Genomic DNA, 22,598 nt, shown 5'->3' with positions numbered 1-22,598 from the left:
TCCCTTTACATGGGTTTAAAGCGATGCAGAGGATTTTCAGGTGAAGCCCCAATTGGTTCATAATTATTTGGCTTATTGCTTTATGGTATGCAGAATACACGTGATCCGGGGAAATCAATTACCATTTTATCAGAGAAATCATGAGGTGCAAAATGTTCATGCTTGGAATAAATAAGAAAAACAACTGTACCATTAGAATAATCACAGAAAGGCATTCATCATGGTAATTCTCCTAGTATTCCACAAATGAAAAAATACATGAATGGAAACATTTACACCTTTCCCTTATAATCCATGGAGGTTGTGTGTCTGTGGGTGGAGGCTGGATCTGAGTCGGGTGGGGGGGGGGGCCCTGTGTAATGCAGCTCTCATTGTCTTTTGTCTGTGGTGGTGGCCCTCTCCACGCTCAGCGCTACACTTTTGACCCTTTTTATTTGGCTGTCCGATTCCAGCTGCCCTGCAATCTAGCAGGCATTAGAATAGTGAACAGATGCTCAGGGGTCTAGGCTGTGAGTGAATGCTAATAGGCTGCTGCTGAGGTACCAAATCATTTTCATAGTCCCGGGCACAGCTCACTGCAGCATGGGGAAAACCTTTTTTGGATGAAATGACAAAAACTACAGTGACGCATTTGCGTGATTTTAGTCAAATACATTTTCTTTTTTTTGTAGTGTGTGTTTGTGTGTGTGTGTTGAAGTGTTTATGTTGGTGTACCTGTGTGTGCCTGTGTGTGTGTCCCTAGGCGAGACAAAGCGTCCTGCTCCCTGACAGTCCCCCCTGTCACTGCAGAGGCCCGCCACTATGTGTGTGTGTGTGTGTATATGTGTGTGTGATCAATCTCACGTGGATCAGTCATGGTGTCAGAGTAGCAGTGGCTCTGACTCTCTGCCTCCCCCCCCCCTCTCTCGCTTTTTCTCCCTCTCCCATGTCTCTCTCTTCCTCTCTTCCCTGGGTCCTGTCCTTCCCTCCTTTCCTTTGGCTGTAGGAGAGTGAGGTCAGGAGAACAGGAGCATACAGCCTACTGGAGGATCATTAATGGAAGCCTCGCTGGACATCTGACCTGACCCTAGTCCTACCCCTGGACCACCCCAAGCAGGTACTACTCATTCACTTATTTCTTCCCTGTGTTGCTCCTCTCTCCTCTCTCCTCTCTCCTCTCTCCTCCCTCAACTGAACTGTGCCGACTGATCTGCTGACCAGAACTCACTCCCTCTGACTCTCTCTTTCTCTCTGTCACTCGAGTGTGCGCACACACACACACACACACACATGCGCGCGCGCACTTACAGAAAAGTAAACACACACACACACACATGTATTCACATACACACACATCAACAAAGACACACAGACGCAAAAAAGTAGCGATAAATGTAAAAGCATGCACAGGGTTTTACAGCTCTTGACATGTCATATAGAATGGGGTGGGTTCACAGGGGTACACCGATGACACTGCTTTGATGCTCTTGTGTCATATAATGTATATTAAACGTTGAGGAGGTCACGTGTATTCTGGAGCTGTTTTCTGTGGGTGTTCTATAATCTATATGCTACTGTTTTTATTCTATTCTATATTATTGTTCTATATCCTCTGATTGACTTTTGTGATGTTGGTGTGTTATTAATTTGCTAGAATTAAACTGTAACGTCCTTCAGATGCTCTGTTACTTTTAAGTCTCAGTGAAATGTCTGTGTAGGTTTTACACACTCAGAAGATGCCCTCTATATTCTGTAGGTGATGCACTCTCAGTCATTGAGTTTCACTGACAACTCTTTTTTTCCCCCTTCCATCATTCTTTTCATATGAGTAATAATTACATGTAAAACTTAGCTTGTGGATCCAACAATAGCCTAGACATTAAATATTAGAACTATAAAAGTACACGTAGCAGCTCTATTTGCAGGATCTCCAAAAATGCCTTAAAAGGACCATATTTGCATATTACCCATTACAGTGATGAAAGTGGTGTTTGTTAGGTTTATAATTTCTATTCACGACTCTTTGAGTTAATCTAACAGTTCTTGTCTGACGGACAGCTGTAGACTTCCATCACCAGCCATGCCTGACTTGCACGAAGTTGAGTGTTGCCATGCAGGCCCGTTTTCATCAAGGGAAAAGGAGTTTCATGTAAATTTAACTCGCATTTGTCAATGGAGAAAACCCTTTCAGAAGTAGAGGCGCAGAAAAGGCCTTGAGGAGTTGCTTGTGGAGAGTGTGAGAGAAGTGTAATTTTCAGAGTATAGGAAGGTGTGTGCTAGAAAGATCCCAGTCTTCTCTTGAAAAACTGTCGCAGCAAAATGCGCTCTGAGTGTCATCCTGTGATGGTGTTGTATTGTAATGTAACCTCATTACCAACCCATTTAGAAGGTGTAGCCTGGGTCAACCAGTCAGAACTTGTTTTAAACTTAATTCACATGTACACAGCCCTAAGCCCAAGAGGTTAATGGCTAACAAATTAACCCCTGCGGCATTATCTTACAAATAGCCTGCAGCATATGATAACCTATAATCAATATCAGCAATTACATGTCAGGCAGAGGCCCGTAGCCGTGACCTGGCTGCCATGAAGGGACTCTCTCCGGAAACACGATCTCTTCCTCCATGCAAAGTGGCCCTAATGATGGCATTACAGGCATGCTTTTTTGCCAACAACACAGGCACCTGGGACCACAGCTCATCCGTGGCTCTGTCTCTGTCCCTCTCTCTCTCTCCCTCTCTCTCTCTCTCTCCCTCTCTTTCTCTCTCTCTCCCGTCTCCTCTCTCTCTCTCTCCCTCTCTCTCTCTCTCTCCATACATCTCTCTCTCTCCCGTCTCTTCTCTCTCCCTTTCATTCTGTACTTTTTTGGTCTTCCATTCCTGTGCATTTTCACTGATTTAGTCTTATGAAAATAACAGGTGGCCTATCAGAGTGTTCCATTGATAGAGTTAAAGCAGTCTATGAATAGTCAAGATCCAGTCCTATTAATTCATACTACTATACTTACTGAGGGAACTTTATATGCAATCAATTTCTTGTAATATCTTATTCATTTCCCCCTTTGGACTGATTTCTGCTTTCCAACCCTGTATTAAACTCTGGCCAGAGTGCACAGTGAATCAGCCTAGCTATGATCTTCACACTTAGGCCTACTCAAAAAACATGGAATGTAAATTTTTGAGGGCTGCATTTTTATTCCTTACTGTAAAATGTTACTACATTTCCATAGGTGTCCCAGGTGTAGTAGTTTAATCAAACATTTTCTCTATTTTTTAACAGTTATTGAACATTAATCGATTAGTATACTGTCCAGTGAGCAACTTGGTGAACTTGTCTGTAATATCCATAGCCAATGGAGATTATACTGTACGCTGGCACCGTTTTACCTTCATCTTACAGGTGCATGATTTTTTTTTCTAAACAGGGAATTGGCTAGTGACACACACCAGCTTGTGCAGGTGAAGGACAGAAAAAGAGCCAATGAATAATTTGAGTTCCTTGATGGAAAAGTCTTATTCATTTCACAGAGATGAAAGTCATCAAGTATTGGACACTTTCTCCATCCTGTATGTGTCCCCTTATGATGCTAGTATATTTAGGTCCTTTAGGCTAAAAACACTATAGGCTACATGTGCATCACATGTCTATTTTAATCTAGGCATGTATGTTGCACAAAGAGCCTCCTGCTCAAATACATATCTGCTATTGATTTCAGTTAGCTTTTCAAATGGTAGTTTAGAACTGTTGTGGCCTTTATTCAGATGGCTGGATTAGCATACTTTAGGTCACTTATGTAAATTCACTATTTAAAGGGGAATTTAGAAATACGTTTGAAATATTGACGTGATAAAGTACACACATTTACAAAACATTTCATTAAACACACACCTCAGTAGGCAAATTTTCCTCACCAACAGTTGAGAAAAGAAATCTGAAAAGATAGTTCTCCAGGAAAAGATAATTATGTAATGTCGTTTATTTTAAGATTATGTTGCAGGTAGGCACATAACGAAAATAAGAATGTGGAATTACTTACCAAAATATTAAATCGTTTTTAAGTTATTCTGTAAGTGTTTACCCTAATTAGATTTTATGCGTTTTTAAATATCTTGTTTCTTCTAAAAATGAAACAGTATGTGCACTGACTAATGTACTGTAACTGTTCTTTGACACGAGTTCTCGTTAAATAAGTTGTTGCTAATATGCACTAATACTTCTATAACGTTTACCTGCGTGAATGTCTCTGAATTGTTTTAAGTTAAATATGTTTTGCATAGAAAATCAACAGAAACTGTCGGCTGACTTTACCCCACTAAACATAGCCCACTAACTTACAGTAAAAAAGATAATTAAACTTTACTGCGTTCGTATGAGAGTAGTTACGCGTGGGTTTACACTTGCATATAAAAGTGAAGAAGTTGCTAAAATGTACCATTTCTAGGTTATTTGATATTATATATTTGATGTTAAACTTTCTTCACTGATGCTGAGGTTTGATTTCAGTTTTCACTGGGTATTAATTTTACGAAGCTACCTTTCTTTTGATTGCGTGCACTTTCTTTTTGTTCATGTTTAGATAACCTTTGTCCTTTAGAGGTCCCAATGCACAATTTCGTTTTGAAAGTGAACATAATTTAGAACTAATGAGTAGTAGTTCGCTAACGATTGACACTCTTGGTTAAATGTAAAACCATTACCGAGAGAATGTATGGGCCTAATCAGACTAGTAACAACGACGAGTGTTTATTAAAATTTATTTTTTTCCCCAATAAGAAAAATAATAATTATACTTCACCGTAGTTATTACATTGTTGATTTGTTACATTTAGGCCAAACACAAAATGTACATACATTTTAACTAATAGGCCTAACGGAAGGCTTGAGTATTGTGTGTGCCATCAGCGTTTTGCGGTGGTTTGGTCTTAACCTGGTCACGGTCATCTGCACCGGAGAACTTGAACTTGCCGGTGGTTGTTAGGAGTTGAAACGACGAGAGGCAGCTGTTATTTGGTGGTGAGATGAGGGCAATTATAGGCTATATTGGTGTCACCGGACGCAATGTGACAAATGGTCAACAATTACTTTCTGTTATGGAATAACGAAAAGGGCATAGTAAACATACTGCATTGTAATTGTGATATTTTAATTGCATCATCATAATTATCAGCATCAAAATCTTACTGTTGAATATTATTTTCATAGATCGTATCTGGTCATAAAATGACAGATGTATTGTCACCTTGAGGAGATAACAGGGAATGATACTATCACCTTTATAAATAGAAACATGTATTTATTATTTATTTGGCTGTGCCCTTCGTGTCCTTGTGGTTTAACTTCGTTAGACTCAGCTTGCATGGTGGAAGCTGAAACAAACGGATTTTGTTTCAGAAATGTTAATTGATTAATGATCAAAAATGTTTTGCTAATAGATACTTTTACATCCTGCATTGACGTTTCATGTTACTATTTTTATATGACATCATTTATGGAAGACTGTAGGCCCATATCTGCCGCAAGGCAGAGTTCAAGTCTTCTCCACCTTTGTTGAAATAACTGTATCATGTTTTGATGTATGAAGCTCTTTTGGTTCTTGGATAGAAGAAGACATGGGAAAACTATGAAAATATAGTGAACAGTCGTGATTATTTATGTCTAGCGGAGGAAAGAGGACGGAAGGAGTGTGAAAACAAACGTAAAGGAGAAAAAGCTTTGGTATTTCGAAAGCTTTTAATGCAACTTGAGATTAATATGAGGTGGATAGTAGCAACGTTTCAGACGTGTATTACAATTATTTGCCCACGTATAACGTCAAATAAAAATACCTGAACAATGAAAACATTTGCTATAGGTCAATTCGGTTCAGCGTATTTATTGAGTCTTACTATTTATACTGTCTCTTAACCATGGTTATGAGAATAAAAAATAGAATCCCAGTTACAATTTCTTTTTAGATTCCTATTTCTAGCAATAAACAGCTTTAGGTAAGTGATGTACTGAAACAAGGAACCGATGACAACTGCACTGCATTGCAGCAGGGATGGTGAAATGTTTTCTGCATATTTCCATAAATAGACCCAAAGCTTTTCGTATTTTATGTTTTGAAAAGGGATTCATTATATTTCAATTTATCAATATCAACAACATAGATTTTTACTGGAACAAAGAAAGTATTGTGTCTAAATGACAATATAGCATATCATAGAATTAGCTAATTTACTATAGGCTAATCATTTTAATCAGCGTAATATCTGCTCTATTAGAATGTAATGAATACTAAATGGGTAGAATAAACATGTCATTGAATCACTTGCCAAATTCCTCAACAGTTGGCCACCGGGTAATTAATACAGGCTATTACCCCTCCATAAAGGCTAATCATCCCTAATTGGTTCAAATGGGTGTCGGCTAATTATTACCGCCTAATTGAAACCCTTTAGAAAGCGGGCTTGTTGTATATTCTAACCAGAAGGTCCTTACAAGCAGCTCTCAGTGGTAAACACTATTCACATTCAAATGAGACTGACTAACTTTGGCACAGAAACAAGCACGCGCCCGCCTCCAAGCCTCCCATTAAAGCGATTCGCTTTTGTTAGCCAGTGATGTATTAACCTGACACGTGGTTAGAACTTATTTGGTTAATTTTATAGATGGCACAGTGCCCAAACGTAGAGAGGGAGCTAATCCCCAACAGGCAAACAGTAAATAGGCTACTATAATCACACATAGATAATTGAATTACACAATGACCAAAGAGCATTGGCCCAATACCGCTAGCTTACATAGGCTATATAATTTGATATATTTTCCATATTTTGTCATTTTTTTGTTCTCCAAATGTATTTTAAAATCAACTGTCTTAAACGGATTTGTTCAGATTTATATTATTTTGATTATAATTTGAGTAAACGAACAAGATTACATTTAATTTGAAACCTATGTTTTGATGAATACACAACTGAAGAAATGGGAAAGCAAAATTGAAAAAAAGCATTGACAGAAATGAAAAAAAAAAAAACGTATTATGAATAGAAATGTATTTACCGATATTACAGTAGCCAGCGCCTTTGCACCTGTCTCTCTAGCGCTGGAGATTGGCACCCCCTCGCGCTGTCTGTGTTGGGGGGCAGCTCTGCTGGCCTTGGCTGGTGATGCGTGTCATATATTGACCCCCCTCCCCTCCCCACGCCTTTCCTGCGGCAATGGTCTTTGTTGTGCAATACATAGAATATGTGACCTAAATAAGCACTTTATTATCTGTTCTTCTCTTTAGACTAGACTCCTAATACAGGAAAATTCACCGGTAATTTTGCACATTTTGCTGTAATTTTCCCGCTCTACTTTGATAAGTGTAATATTAATATGATGAGGACATGTCAATGAAATGCTCTGTACCTGACTGAGCAGACTGCCTGTGATACTGGGGCTAATACAATATTAATGCATCCAGGGTTTGTTTGATATCAGAAAGGATGTCTCTCCAAAAGTGTCCCCCAAAGGGACCCTCTTAGAGTGAAGCACACATAATACTAATGATCACACTTTTTAGCGTATATCTGAAAAATATCAGCCTCCTTTTTAAGTGACAAAAATGTAAAAAGCATATAGTTCGTTTAGCATATTTTCACTTGCAAGCATATTTTCTGCTATTTTTCTCCTCTATATTTTCCTCTATACATTTTTTTTTATTTCAGTAGCTCCCTTCAAACCTTTCTACATGTTGAAAATATTTAATAGTAACCCTATGCTTACTCGGCATAACATAATAAGACAGGATTTTTTTTTTCCAACAGTAATACTTTCCTTTTTTTTTTTCATAAATGTCAATTGAAATGTATTTAAATGGACAATCATGTCAATTGGAGGTATTGATTAAAGGCTTGTAAGGCACGGTGAAGTAAAATAGACTGGTCATGCCTGGGTCCTGCAGACAAGCAGACAGACAGACAGGAGGGGAGGATAATGAAGCATAATGTTAGCTAAGCATGGGCCCCCTGCAGAATAATCCCAAATTATACCAAAAACAAGTGAACACTCTCCTGGGGACCACACGGTCAAGTCCATGACCCCTGACCTGTGTGGGTCTAGGTCTGGAGCAGAGCGTGTGGGATGCGGCTGTGCTGGACTTGGGATTGGTCTGGGACCTGCCGGTTGTCTGTCTGTGTTTGTGTCTGTCCTGATTCAGGGCTTGTTGCTCTCATCTTGTTTTTTAGTGTACAGCCCATCTATTATTTATCCCACTTATTAAAAGTTATTTGAGAGCCGTCAGGTCCTGCCAGATGACTGGAGAACGGGGCCTCCTGAGTGTCCAGGCTGGCTGAATGGCTGATGGCAGGCTACAGTGAAATCAAATGGACACAGTGGAACTGCTAAAACACACAGGTTTTAAACAAACAGAAAACGCTGTCTGAATTATTCAGAGGGGCATGTGCTATAGGAAAAATAAAAGCTCTTCAATATTTCACTAGCACAGTCCCAAACACAGACGAATGTTTCATTAAAGCCAACTACTGCTATATTTAAGATAAAAGACAAAAGAACAAACATGCAAGGAAATAATTGGAGGGCTGTAATTTGATATTCTTTTTAAAATAAAATATATTTTTTATGTTTTCTAATTTGATTTGTTTGTTAATAAACCAATCTCAATCCCAATGGTTTTATTAAGAATGTTTTCTTTTCTGGTTTAATTACCCAATTTAAGCATTCAAAAAAATATTGGTCATTCAGAAGAAAAATGCTGAATGAGTTAGCAATATTATGATTAATTGCATTTATTTTGTGAAATTAATTATCAATAGAATTTATTCGTTTAAATTAATTCAATTCGTTTAAATTAATTCAACAGAAGGTTAGAAAGGGGTTAAACAAATATTTTATTCTAGCTACTAATAAATGTAACCAATGTGCATTTAAACCAGCAAAATCAAAATGTCTAAAGAACTATATTCTATTCAGACATGACAACAGACAAATATTACCCCACAGTGTTTTAACCTATTCTCTGATACACCTTTCAAGCTTTATCGCTTGGTTTTGAATATTCATACTTTTGTTGAAGAAGTGTGACATGACCCCCCCCCCCCCACCCCTAATGTGATGTGTGCACACGTACCTCCCAGCTGTGTCCGAGGAGGATGAGGCATGGGGGGGTCGAGGGGCGTAGGGTGCGGGAGCGGGCCGAGGCAGAAAGGTCAGGGGAGGCAGGAGACAGGCGGGCCGGCCGGCTGCCGGGGCTTTGAACCTAACAGATGGTGAAGGTTAGGTGACGTCCCTTCGCCTGGCCTTTCCTCAGTAATTGAGGATAATTTGAGCACCAAAGAGAGTAGGCCTGTCCACTGTCAGGCCCAGAGAAAAGAGGCGAGGTTAATATGAAAATTATTTTGCATTATTGCTGGCTTTAAGAGGCTGGCTGAGCGGTGTGGCGCACGCCCTAGCCCCGGTCCTAATCCTGGCCTGAGGCAGTGGGGATGAAGCGTGTCACCCTGGGTCCAGGCACATGAATACATCTCCGACCCAGACCCAGTGCCCTCTGCCCCCCATTAACCAACACTCTTGCCAGGACCCATTACACACTCCAACTCCCAGGCTTGGGGGACCTTTTGGGGAGGTTTGGGCCTGACATCTCCCCTGTCCTGTCAGAACAAAAGAGGGGCACAAAGGCTGTGTGATATCAAGGCTGTTCCTTACCTATCAGCTAGTTGTCTCTAACCCCATGAACGGTGTGGGGCTCTCCCTCTACTGTAGATAGGTAGGATAGCCACAGACACAACATATGTTGTTCTTACTGCTGTCCCTCTGTGTTATTACAAAACTAAGAATACTTATTCTGTGGAGTTATTGTTGAAATTACATGTTTTTTTGCTCTGAAATATAGATTTATTAAAGAATATTGCATATACATTTGATATAAATCCCTAACATATAATATCTTTTGCAGCAGAATAAACAGTAAGCTGGATTTAGGAAAAGACTAGCACCTCTGGGCTCCCCGTTGCACGGTCCTGGGGAACTGTGAGACTATTCTGTCCAGAGAGTTGCCTCCTTGAAGTGATGAAGTCATTTGCAAGTATTGATCTGATAGTCAAACGGAACATGTAAACCTGAAGAGCCTTGGAGGGGGTTTCTGGGAACATGGATGCACCCCAGGGACCCTCTTATCAGTTCAACTAAGACACGATAGACAGAGATGTCATTTTTAAAATACTAGCATGGCTTGAGCCCTTTGATAAGTGGTACTGCACTGTGACGCACCTCAACTGCTAATAGCAAACTACTATTAACTGTGGTGTTATTGGCTGGTTTAGCAAACTACTATTAACTGTGGTGTTATTGGCTGGTTTAGCAAACTACTATTAACTGTGGTGTTATTGGCTGGTTTAGCAAACTACTATTAACTGTGGTGTTATTGGCTGGTTTAGCAAACTACTATTAACTGTGGTGTTATTGGCTGGTTTAGCAAATTACTATTAGCTGTGGTGTTATTGGCTGGTTTAGCAAACTACTATCAACTGTGCTGTTATTGACTGGTTTAGCTAACTACTATTTACTGTGGTGTTATTGACTGGTTTAGCTAACTACTATTAACTGTGGTGTTATTGACTGGTTTAGCGAACTACTATCAATTGTGGTGTTATTGGCTGGTTATAGTGAACAATTCTCGAATGTGGGGTTATTGGCTGGTTATAACAAACTGGTATTATCTGTGGCGTTATTGGCTGGTTACAGTGAACAACTGGTGACCGTGGTGGTATTGATTTTTTTTTTTTTATCAGTAATTTTGGTCTAGTGTCTGTGAATGAGTGGTTTAGTGTGTCTCAACGCTGTGTTCTGGGGTCTGTGAATGAGTAGTTTAACTTTAGTGTATCTCAGCGCTGTGTTCTGGGGTCTGTGAATGAGAGGTTTAGTGTATCTCAGTGCTGTGTTCTGGCGTCTGTGAATGAGTGGTTTAGTGTATCTCAGCACTGTGTTCTGGGGTCTGTGAATGTGTTGTTTAGTGTATCTCAGTGCTGTGTTCTGGCGTTATTGAATGTGTGTTTCAGTGTATCTCATCGAGGTGTTCTGGTGTTCGGGGGAAGGAGTCGTTTAGTGTATCTCAGTAGATGCTTTGGTGCATCCCATATGTCCTCCGGCCTGGTGGTTGTATGGTCACTACAGCCCCCGGGCTCTCTGAGGTGCAGTCCACATTAATGGCTCTTTACTGAGGGTATCCCACTGCAATGCTGCCCTCTGCTTGTCCGCTGTGTTCCCCAGGACTGGCAGGCTTTAACTCAGACCCACAGTTCTTGACCTTCCCTCTGAACATGGCCTAAGAGTTTCTGCTCTGTTCTGGGAAGGAGAGGGACACTCCAAGCCCTCCCTTTCTCCAGCCAGAGCCTCCACCTCCTCATCTCTCACCTCTGCTCTTCTGCATGCAGCAAGTGACTCTCTGGTCACTTTCAGCCTTTAGTAAACTATTCAAGTTCAAGCTGAAGTCTGAAGATGAATGATGCTTTATTGTCTCAGCTCAGTCTCCAGCTTACTTTCAGTAGAGTAATGGTCAGGGGTGAAGGGGTTGAATTAGCTAGGCCAGAAGGGGGTTTGAGAACACTGTCACCTCAATCTCTCTCGGCCCCCCCGCCTGTTTCTCTCTCTGTCACTAATGTCACTAATGTCACTCAAAAGGCTGACTGAGAGAACAGAAAACATACTTCTTTAAACAATAGAAGAGCCAGTTGTTTGATACAATACACACACACACATATATGTCTAAAACTGTAACGTTTCAGTTGCAATCAATCACAATAATTAGTATCAGTTGTAAGTTGTATTGATTTGGTTTCTGTCTGAGGATGTCTTGGTCTGTGGTTGAACATGTGAGCTGGCATGTGTTTTATATTGCATGCAGGCGTTGGCGACCCAAACAAGACCAGAGGAGCAGCAGGGCCATGTCTGTAATGATGCTCTTATTATTTCACTTTTTGTCTCCAAATGGAAAAAAGGCCATTCATCATTGCGTTGACCTGTAAGATCACGGCAGAAAGTAAGCCTTTGAAAACTAAAACAAAAATTCACTTTTAAATAAGATCAATTGTAAACAAACCCAGGCCAAGCCTTTGAAAGGCCTTGCCAAGAGATTTACCTCGCCCTGTGGCAAATAATATTTGTTGAACTGGGTTTAAATTTCAAGTGTCTTGGGTTTATAAAAACCTGGAACAAAAGAAAATCAGTCTCCAAACAGCAAATATTATCTGGTGCTGGGGCACGATGTCAAGATTGCATTTTTGTTGTCTCAAATATGGGAGCAGGGATGGTGCATGTCAAATCCCAGAATAAAACACTATATTATTATTATTTACTTGCATTTTCTATAATTCCCATGAAAACATTTTTGTGTGCATTGTTTGAACAAATGTGCAATTACATACAGCTTTATTTATTCCACTAAACCGAATTCTGCATTATTCTCCATATACAATTTAGTAGTTTTACTCTTTCAAGCCTGTTGTTATGGGTTATTTAAATTTCTGTACAGTCATATTAAGTAAAATAGATATGCTATTGTTTGATAGCAATTTTAAAAGGATAATGTATCACTTATTGTCAATAGTACTTCTGTATTGTTGTTAACTGTAAATCTATATGGGTGAAGTACAGGAAGGTAAAAGTACATTAGACTATAGTTCCCCTGGTTACACTCTGTATTTCAGGGTAATTCTGATGATGGTAGCAATAACTCTGTAGTGTTGGTTTGTGGGTAATAACAGAGACCTAGGCCCTGTAATGACCTGCTCCCTTGATCAGTCTCATATGAAGCTAAGATGAAAGCGGGTGGGATTGTGTGATAGGGTCTTGGTGTGACCTCTCTCTCTCTCTCTCCTCCCTCTCCTGTGGTCCAACCATCCCCTGCTCTGAGTGGGTAATAACCCCACCTCCACACACGCATTTCTACTTCTCTATTTTGCTTGCAGGGGTACTTTTTTGTCTTTTGTTTGTTTTTTTAAGAGAACACATCAGAGGAGATGGGTAAGTAATCATGAAAGAAAACGCCTGCTGCACCCCCCGACTCCCTTTTTAATTGGGCACAGCTTTTAAGTGAACACAGTGGCCAGATTGAGGTAGGAACAGCGCTCACCACGCAATTTGGTTTCTCTTTGTAGTGAGCCCTTGTCAGAGCCAAATATACCCTGTCCAGCTCAGCAGCCAGACAACCTTTCCTCACAAACCGCTGTACCCCACCCAGTGGCTGTCATCTGATGTTCCACTCTTCTTAAAACAGAAGGGGGAGGCTGAGAGAGAGGAGATAAAAACACCCCTGGCCAGCTATCATCATTTTATTTGTATCTTTTCCATCCTATTCTTTAATCCGTCTGATGAAGTCGGGACAAGCAGAGGCATGCTCTCACCGTCTGCAATTTCACCGCACCATATGTGTCTCACACGTAGAAGCCCGGCGAGGTAAGGGGCCTGGCAGGAGAATGGACAGGAGAAAGGAGAGAGGGAGAGAAAAGACCACATTGACTAAATAAAGGGGAGTGAGGGGGCTGAGGTTGGGGTGTACTAATTCACGGGCTCGGCTGTAGCATCCCTCCATCTACCTTCCGTAGCCTATATTCACCTCAACCAGAATAACAAGCTCTGGGTAACAATCACATTCAAATACAGTTGGACATGACTGCAGCCATGAAACATTTGCTATCATGCAGGTAAACAAATGAGCCAGGTACTTACACAAAATGGTGGCGAGCGAGCAAGCGGCAGTGAACGCGGCTGGCTGGCCCCTCCCCGTGCCGAGGATGTGTTGCCGGCACCCTGGTCATGTGACCAGAGAGGATGGAGGGCTCTGAGGCTACGCTTGGTGGCTGGATGCAGCCTGCACACCTCCTCTATCCATATCCTCTCATCCCTTTCTTTTACGAGCACAGATCTCATGCGCAGTCTGCTACTAGGGAGGTGACAGATATACCTGTTTACTTCTCTGCAACCCAAATGTAATGCTGATAATCCCTTTATTTTTGTATTTTTTAAATTAGCTATGTGTGGAGCTTAAATCCTTAGAAATGTTTATGTCCAAAAGAAATGATTGCTACTGGTGAAAAGCTATTCCTTTATGTAGAGACGTTCATCCATACTGGTATTTTTATCTAACTACATCAGCATACCAGGTCAATCCAAGCATCTTAATCCAAACAGATATCTTTGGATAAATATAGATTAAAATACTTTTCTTTTTGGAACAGGAAGGGTTGTCTTTGTGAGGGTGAAAGGAAGGGGAAAAAGAGAGGCGAGGGGGTAAAATAATTAAATTTAGGTCAATAGACCTTGCTCAGTTACATACAAAGGGGATCTATAAAGCTGTGTGTACTTTACCGGCTCGCATTTCCAGTACGCTCAGTGCTGACCAAGCAGGCGGCTCCTTAAACCTCACCGCTGGCTTCCCATATACATAATATATCCATCCCATATCCTGCAGACCTCTTTACTACCTACTGAAATACATGGAGACCTCATGAGGAACACACTTCATTTTCCCTCTGGCGTGGTGAGAATGTGGGAGGAAGAGGGGCTGGGAGCGAATGTGGGAAGGTTACATTTAAACAGTGATTGGGTAGAATGTAATTAAGGCTGTGTTTGGAGGCGTTCTATTTTAGGTGAGAATTGAAAGGGAATGTGTCTATTACTGAGCCTCACCTGAGAACACAGGAGGATGGTGTGTGACTTTGGTGCTGACCCTTGGTACTGATGTCCTCTGAAACCCTCTCTAGACTGACTCAACTGGCTCTGTCACACTGACATGTGATTTAGCCCTCGCTAGTTCCCAAGACAAATCCCCAAATGAATGGTGCTTAGTCTTGGGATTCCGTAATATCACAAACTCTCATTGCAGCCGAGTACAACTCTGCACTTATCAGTTGACCTAAAGATCATTTGTTATTAATTATCACACCATGTTCATATTATACATTGCAGCAAATAATGAATATATCATAATATTTCTCAAAATATTTCAGATAATTTGAAGGCCTAAAATGTAAGCGTTCAACATTACACTTAAGCCATTTTACAAAATGCCGAAACTTAAGCAGAGACATTGCGATACGTCCGCTCGATTGGACTGATAGAAAGGAGCCCCTTTCTTCAGGCCCCTAGATTTGTTTTAAATGTATTTTAAATGACAGTAATGGCTCCTGCTGTGTGATGGATGAGATCCATGCATGGTACCTATATGCAGTCATGAGCCCAGCAGATCCAGATCAGCAGAAGCACATTAGCCAGCGGGAAATGTAGCATGATGCACCGTATGTAGAGAGACCACACCAAGCCAAGTAACAGTAGCTTCTCCCCTGTAGCTGCGCTGGTGCTGAGGCTGAGACGAGCTGGATAATGCACTTCATTGGCTGGAGGGGAAACTGAGACGTCTTGAGCTATTGATCCAGGTATTGACATCATTTGACAGTTCCTTTAAAGTCTAATGTTAGGCAGGGGAGGGTAGGGAGAGGAAGTGAATATGTGCGTGCCGATGCTATTGGTCTGGTGACTCAGGGTGAACCCCACCCAGACTTTCATTCAGGATGTCTCTTTAGCCACATGAAGCACACTCGCTGGAGACCATGTCTGGGAGAACCAGGAGACTGTACATCCACATTTAGTGTACTTATTTTAAATAGAATACGTTGGATTTTGTTCAGCGGTCTTCATGAACTCCGATACACATATGATCTCAAGTCAAGGGCATTGTCAAATATTACAACCCGACTTTTTTTGGTTTGATATGAAAATACATTAGGTCAAGGTGTCTCCTAGCGCTTCCCCTGATCTTTTCTATCTTAGTTTTTACTCTAAAGTGACACACCTGATTCAATTAGTCAACTAATCATCAAGCCTTTGGTTAGTTGAATCAAGTCTGCCAGTTTAAAATGTGAAAACTGTGGTGAGGTACAAGGAGAGGTTTGAAACATGTGAGGGAGCCCAAGGAAATGGCTGATACTATTCAATAGGAAATATTGACAGAGGTTTTTTGTAACCTTAAAAACAGACAAATGCATTGTGTTTGCCTTCAAGGATGCTTCATTGGTTTAAAATTCATATGAATATGTTGAAGTAAAAAAAGCAGTTTACGTTCACTCAACATGAATTTTAAACGCTGTGTACATTTAACTTAACATTAATTTTAAACGCTGTGTACGTTTTACTTAACATGAATTTTAAATGTTGTGTAGGTTTTACTTAACATGAATTTCAAACACTGTGCACGTTTTACTTAAGATGACTGATTCCCTTTAGATAACATGTTCCAGTTTGAGTGCAGTGTCCAGTCGGCAGCATATGGCGGAGCCTGCACTTGACTTTGGGCCGTTCCCAGACACAGCCCTGCCTGGCCGACTCACAGGGGCAGCTGTGGGAGACGCTCAGGGTGACAACAGATGTTTCTCCGCTTTTGTTTGAATGAGTCTGGGGATACGGCTCTGTCCGCAACTGACCTTTGACCTCTAATTGGTTCATGGCAAAGGTCAAGGGTGGCCTGCACATGCTCAGTGGAGCTCAGCCTCAATGGACGTGTGAATAATCTAGATGATCTCTGTGTTCAGCCGGTTTTGGGCTTGTGTTGGGGTCGTTACCTTAAATTCATCCAGTGTTTTAGTGCTCTGATGGAGATGCTGAGAGCTCACACATTTGGGACTATTTTAAATGTCTCTTCTGCAAATTAGAGCATATTTTAGCAAAACTAATATGTCTAGATTTTATTCTAAAGGTTTTGTACAATTCAGCTAACATTCAATTATTGCAAAAATTCGTTATTATGATTTGGAACTCAAATCATATTATGTGAAATACACATTCTTTGAATTAAAGCAGATAATTACAGCATAATATAACTAAACTCTTAGATGTTTTTTCTTCGTTATGTTTTTTTTATTTGTTCCTATTTAATGTATTCCATTAATAGTATTTGTAGTTAAAGAAAACATATATATATTACAATATCTAAACAAAGGAAAATATAGACAGAAATGTACCTAGATCTCCCTTTTTTAATTATTTGGCCTGGGTAAATGATTGTAACATCTGTGACAGATTATTGATGTACATACAAATAATCTAATATTATTATGTATGCTATTTTAAATCAGATGAGACTAGGGATAAGTACACGTGGAATTGATTGCTGTTAATGATTAAATGAATTAAATGATCTATTGGATGTGTACAGTGCAAACCTTTATCTACAGTAATATAATGAGTTATCTCAAGCAGCGCAAGCTATGTCATGGTGCTAAATCGGTTCTCTGGTGTTGTCCTGGCGGCAGGTCAGCTTCTCTTTCCTTTTCTTCGTCTCTGTCTGGAGTTCCATGAATCTGTATTTACTGGCTTTTACATCAGTTGAAGAACTAATAGTGTTTACCCAATTTCTACCCAAGTATTTACTTTTTTAATGTAGAATATACTTGGACCAAAACTCAGACAAATTATTTAATTGCGGTATACATGGATTTTAGATCTAAAATGTATAACTAACTGGTGCATCAGTCTATTCAACTAATATTGTGTGTGTGTGTGTGTGTGTGTATATATATATAGAGAGATATAGATAGATATTGAATATATTTGTGTGTACGCAGTATTGTAAAGTGTGTCCAAACATTTGACAGGTACTGTTTACGTGTAAGTGTGTGTGTTTAGTATCTGTGCAGGAGTCAGACTGGCTGTGGTATTTTGGGTGGAATCATCTCAGTCCAAATCAGGTGTCCTCCAGTCCCCACTGACCAGCCAGGGCCTTAGGGCTTTCTATGGGGAAATGAGCAACCTCAATAACATGCCCTTCTAGACATCATCCACCATACATCGAACTCTGGCCCCACTTCATAATGTGGCAGTTAGCTGTCAACATCAACATTATTGGACAGGAAGTTTTAGCCAAAAGTTGTATTATTGACAGAGGAAATCATGTGCGTAGTTAAAGTTTAATGCTTTAACCATGGTCTGCTGAGTGATGTGTTTTCACTTTCTGAATATTAATTGGTGATTCATCTGGAAAGTTAACACTAGAACGATGCTTTTGGAAACAATTGTGACCTACGGTCCTTATGAGGCTGACAGGATGAGTTTGGTACTGAATATGTCCATGCATATGGATTTCCTTATTTTGAAACCTTTTCAACGTTTTTTATGTAAGAATATATATTTTTTACTTTGTTGTGCATCATATCTGTGTGTACATTTTAACACAATTTTAATTAATATTGGGAAAAATCTATTGCAACAGTCAAAATTAGTCAGGTGCAGATTTTTTTCATTGTTGCGTGTGAAAATATTTTATTAATGAGAGACACAAGTATGGACTTGAAAGTCCTTAGATTCTGACATTTAAAACTGAGAGAAAAACTGACTTGACATACTACTCTCTCTCATAAAAATTGCATTGGTGAATTACAGGATGAATTGTGAGATTTATCACAATAAGGATGACTGATTTGTCCCCAGTCTTAGGGGTCAGTAAAATGACCCTGAATCGTAGAAACACCACTTGGGTACCAGTGCAGTGAATGTTAGAAGCACAAAATGTAAAATCAAATTTTAGCTGAGGGTCTGAACCCTTAACCCTGAAGAGATTTCAGATGGTCCAGTTTTCATAGAGGATGATGAGCTCATTACCAATAACAAGGTATGCTGCAATTTTTATCCTGTATTGATTCATGGTGTAGTTTATAGTATTTTTTTTGAATAAACACAAAATTACCCAATATGTCTCTGTATGAAAATGAAATATTACAGTAAGAGAGAAAACACTTTTTTTTTGTTTAGTTTAATTCTCTGTTGTGGCCTACGCCTCCCGAGACATACAGGATTAGGTCGGTTTGACCATAGCCACATAGTCAATGCCAACCAAGGCAACAGGAAGCATCACATTTGTGTTGTCTGAGAAACAGTAACTACTGCATTCCCTTTGAAAGTTTTCCCATGCAGGATCAAAGAGACACATGCATTAATAAAGGTTGTTTTGTGCAGGGTTGATTAGCTGTATTGTGCCTGTCCAGTAATTCATGTCAGGGAGCAGTGTCAGGTGTAGGCAGAACATGGAGAAAGAGCAGACAGTGTTGTATTTCAATATTGCTGCTTTTAAGGACGCTGGGTCTGGATTTGTATTGATCTGAATTTGATAATGATTCTATTAGCTCTATTAAATTTGTATATATTCAAGGTCTCAGTTACACCCAGAGAAAGAAAAAAGAGCCAAAGAAAACAAATTAGTGTGTGAGGGTGTATTGTGTTGCATGTAATGTAAGAGGGAGCCATTGGTTAGGATCATCAGGAAGTGTCTGGGAAGTTACTGAACAGTAGACAAGAGGTCTCTGTGGAGGGGTGTGTGACTCGTGTGTATATGTGTGAGGGTTTGTGTGTGTCTGTGTGCGCCTAAGATAGGCTTGTGTAATGTCATAATTTTGAATGGTGGTATTTCCCTTTTCTTTTTTTTTTAAGTATATCAGATGGAAGGATACTATGTGATCCTCTTTCTTTTTCTCTCTCACTTTTGCTCTCTCTCTCACTTTCTCCTTCTTCCTTCCCATCTCTTTCGCGCTCTCTCAGACACACACCCACTAACACTACACAGGTCAGTATTGCAGGAGCAACAGGATGACCTGTTATGAACACACTGACCACTTGTAACAGCTCATTTACACTGATGGGTGGTCAGCAGGCCTGTCAATACCTGCCCCTTTCCATCACGGCCTGTCCAGACAGAGTTCATTATCAGCACCTCACACCACAGCGGGGGCCTCAGGGACTGACTGGATGAGTCCATCCCCGGACAGGTCAGGTCAATGTCCCCCTGGACAAGGCAACACTGACCCCTGACCCCCTTACTCTACCTTCAACAGAGAAGGCACCCTCTTGCTCTCTCTCTCTGGCTCTCTTGGGCTCTCTCTTGTGTGTGCATGTATATATACATATATATACATTTCTCAATATTGTTGTGTTATAGACCTAAATAATAATTAATTAAATATGTATTTTTTTGCCATCCCTCAGTACATAATATATTGTAATGACAAAGTATATACACATTTTTAGATATTTGTTTCAATTTGTGAAAAATGAAAAACTGAAGTGTCTTATGTACATAAATATTCAGACCATCTCATGTCCTTTGATCTTATTGACATCCACATTACAACATGATTGGAGTACATTTGGCACATTTTGTTGATTGGACATGATTTACAAATGCACACATATGTTGATATAAGGTCCCACACTTCACAGTGCATGTCAGAGCAAAAAACAATCCATTATGTCCAAAGAACTCTCTGTAGACCTCCGAGATAGAATTCTGTCACTAAAGCATTGAAAGGTCCCATGAGCACAGTGGGCTACATCATTGTGAAGTTGAGGTTTGCCGTTGACGTTTGAATTTGAAGTTGAAGTTTGGGAACACCAAGTCTCTTCCTAGAGTTGGCCGTCTGACCAAACTAAGTAACCGGGCGAGAAGGGCCTTGGTCAGGGAGGTGAACAAAAACCCAATGGCCACTTATGCAGAGCTTCAATCAGGCCTTAATGGCAAAGTGGCTAGACAGAAGCCACTTCTGAGTAAAAAGCATATAACATGCCACCTATAGAACATTGAAAATAATATCTGTAGTGAAGCATTCTGGTGGGAGATGCTATGGGGATGCTTCTCAGCGACAGAGACTGGGGTTCTGGTCAAGACTGAGGGAAGGATGAAATGAGAAAAATATAGAGGCCCTTGAAGAAGAGTGCACTGGTGAACATTCATCTTTCAGCATGACAACAACCCGAAGCACACGGTCAAGAAAACACTGGAGTGGCTACGGGACAAGTATGTAAATGTCCAAAGGGGCCTCACTAAAGCCTGCACTTGAACCTGATGATAAACCTGAAACATCTGTGGGAAGATCTGAAGATCTCAGTTCACTGATGCTCCTCATCCAGTCTGAAAGAGTTAGAGAGGAACTTCCAATGGGTGAAAGTGCCCAAATCCAGGTGTGCAAAACTGGTAAAGGCATACGCAGGAAGACTCCAATACTTATATAAGAACCGAATAATGGGTCTGAATACTTATGTATATGAGCCATTTCAGTTGCTTTTCAATAAATTGCTACAAATTTAAAACTAAAAACATATATTTTGCTTTGTCATTGCTTGTGTATATGTATGATTAAAAAAATATATTTTATCAATTATGAATTAAGTTCGTAACACAACACAGTGTGGAGAAAGTGAATTCAAAATATTTTTGGAAGGCACTGTATAGACACATTGGTGTGAAACAAATAGTGCTAACCAGCGGATCAGACTGTTGGAGATGGAGGAGTCATTTTCATTTCATCAGACCGTTAGAGATGGAGGAGTCATTTTCATTTCATCAGACTGTTAGAGATGGAGGAGTCATTTTCATTTCATCAGACCGTTAGAGATGGAGGAGTCATTTTCATTTCATCAGACTGTTAGAGATGAAGGAGTCATTTTCATTTCATCAGACCGTTAGAGATGGAGGAGTCATTTTCATTTCATCAGACCGTTAGAGATGGAGGAGTCATTTTCATTTCATCAGACCGTTAGAGATGGAGGAGTCATTTTCATTTCATCAGACTGTTAGAGATGGAGGAGTCATTTTCATTTCATCAGACTGTTAGAGATGGAGGAGTCATTTTCATTTCATCAGACCGTTAGGGATGGAGGAGTCATTTTCATTTCATCAGACCGTTAGAGATGTAGGAGTCATTTTCATTTCATCAGACTGTCAGAGATGTAGGAGTCATTTTCATTGGCAATAAGAGGGGAAGCAGATGCATCTTAAGGAAAGAAGGTATGAAGCCAATAGGAAAGTATACTTAGAGAAATTAACATAAGACATTTTACACAGTCTAAGACTTTGAAAATATAATCCATGCATAATTGATTGGCAGTGTGATTGCCTGAGTTTACTGTCATTTTTCTATAGTAAGAAAGTCTCTCCTCGGGCTGTTTAGCCTAATAGACTTTGGGATATTTAATTCAGGGCTGTCCAGAAATCAGCTACAGAAAAGCTGGGCTTTTTCTCTTCTAACACTTACGGCTTCATACCACTGAAATGACTCTCATTTAGAATGCAAACCCAAGGTCACAGACACAGTCTAATTGCCTGTCATTTTGATAAACTCTATCAACTTGTTTACATTTGTTTTTCCCACATTCCAGTTTTAAAATCAGGTGAGGGGCCTTTTGCTTGTTTGTATATGCAGTGTGGTTGGATTAAAAACAAGTCAATTTTTTTTTTATGTGTGTAACCAATGGAATGACCCTGACTCTTTCCTTAGGCTGTCATTGTCCTTTAGAACAGGACATAATACAATTGGTTGGACATTAAAGGTTTATAGGCAACTAATGCCGAGCCCTGATGATAAAAACACTTAATTGTTCATTGCATTTTCTGTATGAGATTCCACTAAAGGCAGACATCTTACTGGGTTGAGATATTGTTCTGGTCCTCACTATTTTTAATACTACAACATAAACACTGGAATTTCAGTTTTGAACTCTGGCCTTGTACAAATGGTCTTGTATACATCTTAAATGCCAGTGGATCAATAAATAAAGATTAATGAAGGAGCTAATTTAGGAACTTGTGTGTATACACAG

At 40.0% G+C, this 22,598-nt stretch overlaps 1 protein-coding gene across 1 annotated transcript in view; it reads left to right on the top strand.

Annotated features, from left to right (window-relative positions):
* zfhx3 (zinc finger homeobox 3) overlaps positions 1 to 22,598 on the top strand; it is a 351,767-nt gene that overhangs the window by 86,723 nt on the left and 242,446 nt on the right. Inside the window, exon 4 of the mRNA XM_034287022.1 lies at positions 986 to 1,096. The gene's annotated coding sequence lies outside the window, so the exon portion shown is untranslated. The remainder of the gene's footprint in view (positions 1 to 985; positions 1,097 to 22,598) is intronic.

Source organism: Esox lucius, chromosome 2 (genome assembly GCF_011004845.1).
Source record: "Esox lucius isolate fEsoLuc1 chromosome 2, fEsoLuc1.pri, whole genome shotgun sequence".
Classification (NCBI taxonomy): domain Eukaryota; kingdom Metazoa; phylum Chordata; class Actinopteri; order Esociformes; family Esocidae; genus Esox; species Esox lucius.
The sequence above is the reverse complement of the archived record's forward strand: the minus strand, read 5'-3'. Positions and strand labels throughout refer to the sequence as shown.